Source organism: Acanthochromis polyacanthus, chromosome 5, assembly GCF_021347895.1.
Source record: "Acanthochromis polyacanthus isolate Apoly-LR-REF ecotype Palm Island chromosome 5, KAUST_Apoly_ChrSc, whole genome shotgun sequence".
In the NCBI taxonomy this organism is placed as follows: Eukaryota; Metazoa; Chordata; class Actinopteri; family Pomacentridae; genus Acanthochromis; species Acanthochromis polyacanthus.
This window is the reverse complement of record NC_067117.1, coordinates 40,287,741-40,296,997: the sequence shown is the minus strand read 5'-3', so window position 1 is coordinate 40,296,997 and position 9,257 is coordinate 40,287,741. Positions and strand designations below refer to the sequence as shown.

Genomic DNA, 9,257 nt, shown 5'->3' with positions numbered 1-9,257 from the left:
TTTTCTATTTCTTGTGTATGCTGGATATTTCTTTCTTTCCTAATTTTCTTAAGAATTAACAGGAGGTTTGGATTTAACTCTCTTTATTTGCCTTGTTTCAAGCTCCTTATAATAATAACAATATTACATAAATTTAATAAAATCTAACATCCATCCATCCATCCATTGTCTTCCACTTATCCAGGGCCAGGGCCCATATCAGATGGAAAGTGAAGTGATTCTTTCAGTACATTTTCTAGGAAGCTACGTATGTCGTTAGGTGGGTAGAGTAGCCAAAAATCGTACTCAAGTAAAAGTAACATTACTTTAAAAATAATATCACTCAAATAGAAGTAAAAAGTAGTCATTCAAAAAATTACTCAAGTACTCGAGTTAAAAAGTATTTGGTGAAAAGACTACTGAAGTACTGAGGAACTGTTAGATTGTAATGTCCGACTTATGTGAAATGTTGTGATCAGACAGACAAAAATGTAAAATAATGTGCAAATTTGGTATTTCCAAATAATAAAATAATAAATAGCAAAAAATAAACAACATCTTTACAAAATGACAAGTTAAGGCACAAAGACACAAATTTCCAAATCCTAATTTTTCACAACATAAAGCTTTTGAAACAAAAACCTGGAGTAAGGTAACGTTTGTATGTTTGAACAGTGTAAGCTACTTCCAGTGACAAGATAGACTGTATTTCACTTCCCTCCAAATGGCACAGGCTCAGTAGATAGAACATAACATTACAGCTAGGGCTGGACCCCAATATCTTAACCTATCCTGATGTCACGCTTCACTTCGGCCTAAGTAAACAGACAACAAGAGCCGAAGACAGACATATCCATGCTAATGCTATGCTATGCAATATTCCTAAAAATACAAAGACAAGATTCCTATAAAACCAATAAAGCCACACTGAAAACAAGGTCATAATCATTATCATTAAATGACTACAAATATATTCCAAATGCTAAAGTAAATATTAACAGAAATTCTATTAAAAATTGAACAAAAGTAAGAATTTCTAATATAGGAATGTGTTCTACACAAAAATTCAAATAATCCTTTTTTAAAAAGTTTGTACTCATAAAGTGACAGCAGTTACAACAAATTTGCAGACAAAATTCTCTCAGTAGAGTTAGTGCTTACTGTAGTCCAATGATGGCATACAATCACATGAGATGAAGCTCATAAATTACAACAGCAGTCAACATTCTTCTCAAATATTTTTTTCCACAATGGCAAGGTTCATTATTTCTTTTGTACTATCTGCCAAATATGTCAAAGTTTGTATGTAGTGCATATTTTATAGCATCTGTCCACACCAGTGAACACCATCTATGTCTGGGTGAGATTCTTTTCTCCAGAGGCTGACAAAATGAATGAAACAGCTGAATTCCTTAAATGCCAGAATGCTCAACAAACATGTCTCCACAAAGACTAAACTTGCCATATTCTCCATGAATGTCCAAAGACAAGATGCTGGACCACTGATCTGCAATCACTATCAAGAAAATGTATGTACCACTGTTCAATCACACTATTGTGTTGTTGTTTTGTGTCCCATCTGGAAAATAACGCAGGGCTCAGGAGAGGAAACACTGTCACACAGAAAAAGTCATTCTCCAGAGGAATACATGCCCTGCAGGCAGTGTCTAAACTTTGCCAGGATGTGTGTTCACCCGCTGATGATCGTCACCTGTGTATGAAGAAACAGTAGCTTCAGGGCCAGGTGAACACACGCATTATGTTTTTATTCATTCGCCACAGACACACTGACTAAGACCAAGAACAGGGTGTGTCTTCTGACTCAACAAACACACACACACACACACACACACACACACACACACACACACACACACACACACACACACACACACACACACACACACACACACACACACGTATTGTGTCAAGACAAGTATTGTCTCGCCTTCAGTTGCTCTGGAGAGTAGCTGTGATGTGTTTCTTGAAAACTGACTGCTGTTTTCCTGTGGCCCAGAGTTATTTATATCATAGGTGGTAAACGTTCCTGTAAAGCAGAAAAGCGAGTAACACGTACACTATCTTTCAATAGTTTGGGGTCATTTAGAAATGTCCTAGTGCATATCTGTACAAGATCTGCTGCAAGGCCAGTTATGTATGTTTGCTTCAATCAAAATTCAAACATATTTGTATTTAATTGACAACAATCATTTGCTGGTGATCAGGAATGAAGAATTTTGTTGCATGAAGCTGGGAAAGACAACAAAATAATCTCAGTGAGGTCGCATAGTTAGTTTGCTGTGTTAAGTAAAGGTGTTTTATTTTAAAGCAAGGATCTATTCATGAATGTCAAACACAGATCATTGAAGAAGCATGATGTCAGCGGCAGGTCACCACCGAAGAAGCTGCTGCTGTGGAAAATCCTAAAGTACCTCTCTATCTGCCTTACTCGCCCTGGATGGAAAGTTTACACTCACTCAGACATGCCTCTCTCTTTTTAGACTTTGGGCTCCACCTATCCAGGAAGAACCTGGATGGGTGGAGCCCAAAGTCTAAAAAGAGCAGCCAGACCACACGTGGCAGTCCTTGCTCTGGAGAACAAAGGAGCATGTCAATGTCCTGTCTTTGGATCGTTTCAAATGACTATATGACACGTGGCTATCCTTTGGTTTAAATGCATTTATATTATGCTTAGCAGACTCATGTATTTGTCATGCTGATTATGCTTCTGTGAAATTATTCCGTATTTATTACAGAGAATGGCAGCATTCATTTCACTTCGATTTGTCAGCAAATTATAGTACTATCCTGCATTATGAGACAGTGTCAGACCTAAATGTACTTCAATACAATATCATGTTTAAATATATGAAATTTAAAGTTTAATAACTTTAATGTGCAGCTGTCAATCAGAAATAAGCAGCTGCACTGATTGGTAATATAAATGTACTAACACGTATTCCCCTGTTTTTTACCAGCATATGTGTCATGCATCATTTGCACTAGCAGTGCTTTTTCACATGACTCATTTCACACACTGCCTGGTCAAAAGAAGTCACACACTAAAATATATTGTACGACTGCCTTTAGCTTTTGAGTATGGCACTCAGTTCTCTGTGGCATCATTTCGATAAGCTTCTGTAGTGTCAAAGCATTTATTTTTGTCCAGATTTGCAGTAATTAATTAATTAATGTTGGTGAACCTGACCAACCCCAGATCATAACCCTAACCCCCACAGGCTGGTAGACAGTAGCCACGATGAGTTCATCACTTCATCCGCCTCTTTTCTCACCCTGATGCTCCCATCACTCTGGAACAGGGTAAATCTGGACTCATCAGACCACATTTGTTTCTGCAAGATGATGGTTCTCCACTGATGTGTTGGACGGTTTTTAACCTGATTTTCATAGTTTAATCTCCTTAGTTGTTTTCTTTGCTTGATGCAGGCCAATAATTTGACCCTTCTGAGACAGATTAACATATTTTCCATGACCACAGAATATGTCTTCCAACATGGTTGTTGAAGAAATGAGAAGTTCCTCCCTGCATCAGCTAGGGTTAAATAAGTTGTTGTCATCACTGCAGTAATTATCCAACGGAAGGATCTTACCTATTTGTTTAGTTGAATCCAGCTGGCAACTTTTTTTGGACCAGACAGTGTATTTCTCATAGCTCTCCTTTATAACAACCTGTTGACGGAAGTAAGTGAGCAACGATTATTTCATTTTGTGCAGAAGAAGAGTCACATGATGCTTTTAATGTCCCCCTTTTGTGTGAACCTGCACAGAGTCTGAATCAGAAAGTCTGAGTTATCAAAGAAAGCTGATAGCCACCCTCGTATTACCTGTTGTTTGTCTGTACCATTTCAGGATAATTCATACAGAAAACCAAGTCATTCTAAAGGGTTTACAAAATGTTTCTCCCCAAAAAGAGATAAAACAAAAGCATTTCACTAACAGATCTCTGGCCACTGATGAAAGATGTGCTGCATTCATGTGAGGAGACAGCATACAGGCAACTTCTCTCAGCTGAAGTTATTTATTCTGCAACGCCCAGTAGCTTCATATCAAGGTCCATTGCCATTCAGAGGACTACACTTTACAAAAGTGTTAATCTTAAGGCGGATGAAGTTCTCACAGTCTTTTTATGGAATGTGCAAGAATCTCATTGGTCAACACTGTTGGAGAAGGGCTGTGGTTTAGACTCAGCCCTCTCTTCATTGGTGCACAGGCATGTCCTTATCTTCTTGGCATCCAATCAGAAGATCGCAGATGCTGTAAATTAGACCCTCTCCATTATGATTCATCTTTCTGTACTGTTCCTTTCTCCATTAATTGCTGACTTCTCAGTCATATACAGTATTATCACAGCCTCTAGTTGACACACAGTCATCAGTATTTTATCAGTTCTTAAACAGCACCTTTTGTTCTCCCAAGAAGTCTTCAGAACATGGAGTGGCCTTTAGTACAAAGTGAGTGTGTGAGAACGTACAGAGTATGTGCATGTATGTATGTGTGTGTGTGTCAGCTATGAGTTGGTGTGTTTGAGTGTAGGCTGCTTGCATTTTGCCCTCAGTTGACCTGGTTCTTTTCATCTTTGGCTTATCCCAATTCACATAGTGTGGGATAATGTTCGAGGCCCTCCTGTCTTACACAGGTCAACGCAACTCTTTTTTTATTCAGCACTTAAGCAATGTGTAAATCAGCATTGAGCCAGCATTATGTTTAATAGAAATAATACAAATAATAAATCCTAACATTACACAACAAATCAGTGAATAGGCATAATAGTAAAGTAAAAAAAAAAACTGATGAAATGCACTTAAAAGTTGGCTAACCTGTGGGACCAAAGTTACACCAGCTAGTCTCTTATCTAGTATGTAATAAAATGTATTTTCTGTGAAAAAACGACAGACAGCTAGTGTGCTGTCAGTTTAGTTTCATTTATCTCATTCATACGTTCCTGATTAGACTAAGAACTAAGAACACAATCAAGCATGAGTATTCCATGGACACTATATGAGACTCAGAGTATGTAGGGGAATATACCACATGGAACAGCTTTAAAGTTGAACAAGGATGCTGTTATATGGAAATGTCAGGAGAGGGTCAAATGCAAACACAATAGCACTTTCATTCAAAAAGCAAGTTTTTTTTCTAATCAATAAAATGGTAACTAATGTAACTAGAAAAGCACTCGGAGAGCGCAGACCTCTGCCAGGCCATCTGTCTGTCTGTCTGTCTGTCTATCTGTCTGTCTGTCTGTTAACAGCATAACTCAAAAAGTTATGGACGGATTTTCACCAAATTTTTACAGGATGTCCAGAAGAGCAAAAGTAACAATCGATTAGATTTTGGAGGTGATCTGGATCACCGTCTAGATCCAGGATTTTTTGAAGGACTCTGTACAATTGAGAGATGGGCCATCTTTGTTTTGGTTGCACATGCTGACATTGGAGGCATGACCATTCATAGTTGCACATACCACCCGAATGCCCCGTGCATGCAGCTCCTCCAACGCATGACTGAGAAGGAAACTTTGTGTGTCTGGAGACAGAGACTTAGTCAGGTGGTATGCAATGGGAGCCTTCCAATATCCTTGTAGGCCAACTACCATGAACACAAGAGCCTCAGTAGCAACATCAGTCTCACTGCTTCCATCACTCATGTCCACAAATCCAGACATTGACTGTGGGTGTTTGGAATATATTGCACATGTTTCCTGATAGCCATGGCATCCGACATGAGTGCAACACATCCATATTAATCCTGATCTTCTTGGCATCTACTCTCCAGCATATCCAGCATCATCTTATTCAAGCCAGGCTTGTCATCCACCGAACACAGCCACCTGTAAAATAAATCAATAAAAAAATGAGAACTAGCTATTTAATGTGTTTGCATCAGTAATTGCCAAAAAATTCATTTGGACAACATTAAGACTACCTTTGTAATGTACGTGGATGTGGGAGAGGAAAGTGTGGAGTTTCTCGGAGGTACTTGTATGCCTTCGGACCATGCAGATGGAGCGCGAGTGCAAACTCCCTGTACTCTTTTGTATACTCATGGCCCTGCTTTGCCATGAAGTCTATCTGAAGACCTGAAATTTTATGAGAAAAATGATCAGGTCCCCTTCAGATAATAACTAAGGAGTTTAATAAAGAGTGTAAGAATAACATGTACATGAATTTCAAAGTGTGAATTTCATTTTACCTGAGTAGAATTCAAGCCTCTCTTTGAGCTCTTCATTAATTTAAATTTTTTGTTGTATTTGCATGGGTTTCTATGTTGTTTTGTTAGTGTCTTTTATGGTTTTGCACCAGATATGGTTTTTTTTGTCATCACTTTTGTTATGTTAGTGCTTGTCTTTGTTTCATCTTGTTTGATTTTCTTTTACTGTCTCTTTGTTGGTGTCCTATTTTTCCAGATGTGTGTTGTTAAAATTTGGACACCAACAAAGAGCTGTGAGTCATTTTAATGCGGAAAAAAATGTTTCTGAGACTCACGAAATACATGTGTGTTGTGTTACAAAGAAATCAAATTTCTAAATCGGATCAAGTACAGTTTTTCCTAAACCTATTATCAAATAGCTTGCCGAAACAAAGAGCTAATAGTGGATATATGACAACCCGGTCTCACAAGCAGTGTTGCCAACTTAGCGACTTTCTCGCTAAATCTAGCGACTTTCCAAAGCGTCCTAGCGACTTTTTTTTTGTCAAAAGCGACTAGCAACAAATGTAGCGACTTTTTCCTGCCGTTTTGGAGACACTGACAGGAAAACTCGGCTCATTCTGCAGTTACTGTTCTCAACGAGCAGCAGATGCTGCTGTGAGCTTCTCCCCCTCCCAGAGCACAGGCTGTCAGTCCAGTAACCCTGCAGCAGTCTCAGTGAGGGGAGGGGGAGACCCACATCACTCTGCGGCCAGACGACAGACAAATCGCGCATGCGCAAAGTCACTACAGATCCCATCCAGACTTACGGAGCCCTGTAAACGAAAATGTTTCTTCACTGTCATGCTAAAATAAACCACAGCATTTAGTTTCTAGTACAAAAACATATTTTGGGTGTTTTATACTCACTTTTTGGTCTCTTCCACAACGTTATTCCTCTCTCCTACAACGTTGATTACAATTACATGCAAACTGGGAAAATTGCAAATTAGGCGATGATGTCATTTAGTGACTTCTAGCGACTTTTAGGACAGCCAACAGCGACTTTCCTTACTGAGGAGTTGGCAACAGTGCTCACAAATATTCGTGAAACTGTCACGTAAATTAATCTATGGTTTCGTGCACACCAACACGATTTTCTCATGTTTTTCGTGGTGCACACAACGAAATTCAAACCAATGTATTTCAAGCGGAGGATATTTCGTGCCACTCAGAAAGTATTTAAAACTACTGCAACTACGGGTTTGATTTTATTTTCATATCTGAATCTTAATCACACCTGAATAGAACGTTTAATTAATCAAATATTCCTGGTGTGTCATATTTCTCCTCGGTCAGATTTAAGCGAGTTAGGGCTTTTTGAATGGGTATAATATATTTTTAATGTAAACGCGTTGCGAATCCAACGCTATATTTTGCATTACATCGTCCCATATTTATAATGAAATACAGGGGTTGGCAATTAGATGTGGCTTTGGGCCAAAATTTGTGTAAACAATCCAGGGGCGGATTCAACATTATGTCATTCGGTCGTTTGACCGAAGGGCCGGTCCACATGTGGGCCGGTGGGCCGGTGTGCTGGTATTTATTAAATAATTTTGTTCACTGGGTACCCAATGCCCGTATAGCTCACCTATAGCTAAGCAGGCGACTCATGTACAGGAGCTGGTCTCCGATGTGGCGGCTCGGGTTCCATTCCGGTCCGTGGCCCTTTGCTGCATGTCTTCCCCCTATTTTTCTCCCCTTTTCCTCTCAGTCTTCATTGCGACTATCACAATAAAAAGGCAAAAAAATAAATAAAAATTTTGTTTATTTATCCATATGCGGCCCAATGGGATGAGCGTCCAACAATTCATCAGCCCTGTACAGGCACGCAGGCCCACATGCGTGCCTGCGTTTCAAGATGCATTTCAAATGCAGGGGAGGGGGCGATACCGCGAGCTGCGGAGCTTCTACAGCTGATCGCCGCTGCTTGGGACACACGTCTCAATTCTGATCACAGATGTTTTAAAAATGACTCCCGAGACACACACATGTTTTGCACACACTGTTGCTCAGTGAAATCTGGCTGGTACAACCGTGTCCGACCAGTAGCGTTTTTTAAAAGATAAAAAAACAATGCAGGAACTGACTGGAATATTTTTTCATATGCAGGGCAATGCAATTTCCTAATATAATACCGGCTAACACATTCTTCTGAACAACAACATAACAACGTGCAGCACTTCCATAAGCTCCTAATCAAAATTTCTTCATTTCATCAGCGCATGAAACCATAGATTAATTTACGTGACAGTTTCACGAATCCTTATGAGACCGGGTTGTGTATATATAGAGTGTTTGATCTGATTGATCTCAGAAAAACTAAAACTTTTTTGTGCAGGTGCCACATCACACAGCAACAACAAATCCCAAGTTTTAACAATTTCAAAAAAATGAAACATTTCTAGAAAGCATTGTTTACGAATGGGGAATGTGTTGGGATGCTATAAAGGTGCTGCTGATAACAACTTCACGATCACCTCTCTTTGCTGAAGCCATGAGTGTGACTACACTACACTACTGAAAACTTTCAGTACCCAGCAGGCCATAGATCTGATTTTTTTCAGACATCCAGGAGTAACAAGAAGGACTGTAGAACAGATACTGTGTGCTGCATATGAGAAATACATTTGTAAAGTCCATCCATAAACAATGGAATACTGTCCTACATATGCTAATTAAAGCTTAATATGTTCTTCATATTTTAGTTTTATATCTAATATTGCATTTTATTTCCTCCGCCAGGAGGTTATGTAATCATCGGAGTTTGAATCTGTCCATAACTTTATGAGTTATGCTGTTAACAGACAAACAGACAGACAGACAGACAGATGGCCTGGCAGAGGTCTGCGCTCTCCGAGTGCTTTTCTAGTTCTTATTATTGTTATGTACCTTGTGAGTGGGAACAATGATTCAAAAGATGTCAAAAGAAGAGCATTTTGCAGTTGAGTTTTGTAGTTTTCTATTCCATTGTACAGCATACAGTACACTGGTGTTTCTCTTCAAAAATGCATTGAGAGCTACTCTCTGCACATTTCAGGTATTTTCTTAGGATATAGAAGGAC

The 9,257-nt window shown here is 39.1% G+C and overlaps 1 protein-coding gene and 1 long non-coding RNA gene across 2 annotated transcripts in view; both read right to left on the bottom strand.

The window, feature by feature from the left end:
- The window catches only part of ldlrad2 (low density lipoprotein receptor class A domain containing 2), a 200,791-nt gene that overhangs the window by 80,811 nt on the left and 110,723 nt on the right, over positions 1-9,257 (bottom strand). The gene's annotated exons all lie outside the window — the stretch shown is intronic.
- On the bottom strand, positions 4,688-6,074 carry LOC127533969 (uncharacterized). Its single transcript, XR_007941867.1, has 2 exons — positions 5,926-6,074; positions 4,688-5,830 (listed from the first exon to the last, which is right to left on the bottom strand). It is a non-coding gene; the product is annotated as an uncharacterized LOC127533969 (long non-coding RNA).